We start from the raw sequence: 404 nt of genomic DNA, 5'->3' as shown, positions 1-404 counted from the left end.
CCGAGGCGTCCTCGACTGGGGATAAGTAAAGATAGTATTCGCGCCGCCTTGATAATTTGGTATTAGAGGTATAGCAGTCATGGTGCTAATAGGCATATGATTCCAAATAGCATCAGTCGGGGGATTTTTTGACGGGGCGGCATTTATTTGAACGCGACCGAGAAACCGAGATGGATCTGAGAAGTGAACATCACTGGGCGAACTTGAAAGCTTCGCATATTGGCAGTTGGCTATCATATGAAACGTTACCGGTGTTAAGTCTTCTCCGCTTGTCGGGTTGGGCTCCGAAGAAAAGTGAGCCGGATGCCTATTGCTATCTTTTTTTCTGTAAGGCACCAATGGGCGGTTGGCCTCATCAATGATCCTAAATCCGGCATTACACGAATACCCCGTCGAAATGCCCA

The sequence above is a fragment of the Actinia tenebrosa genome, unplaced genomic scaffold (genome assembly GCF_029948245.1).
Source record: "Actinia tenebrosa isolate PJP-AT-01 unplaced genomic scaffold, QUT_ActTen_1.0 PGA_scaffold13__45_contigs__length_12533684, whole genome shotgun sequence".
NCBI lineage: Eukaryota > Metazoa > Cnidaria > Anthozoa > Actiniaria > Actiniidae > Actinia > Actinia tenebrosa.
This window is presented reverse-complemented; position numbering follows the sequence as displayed.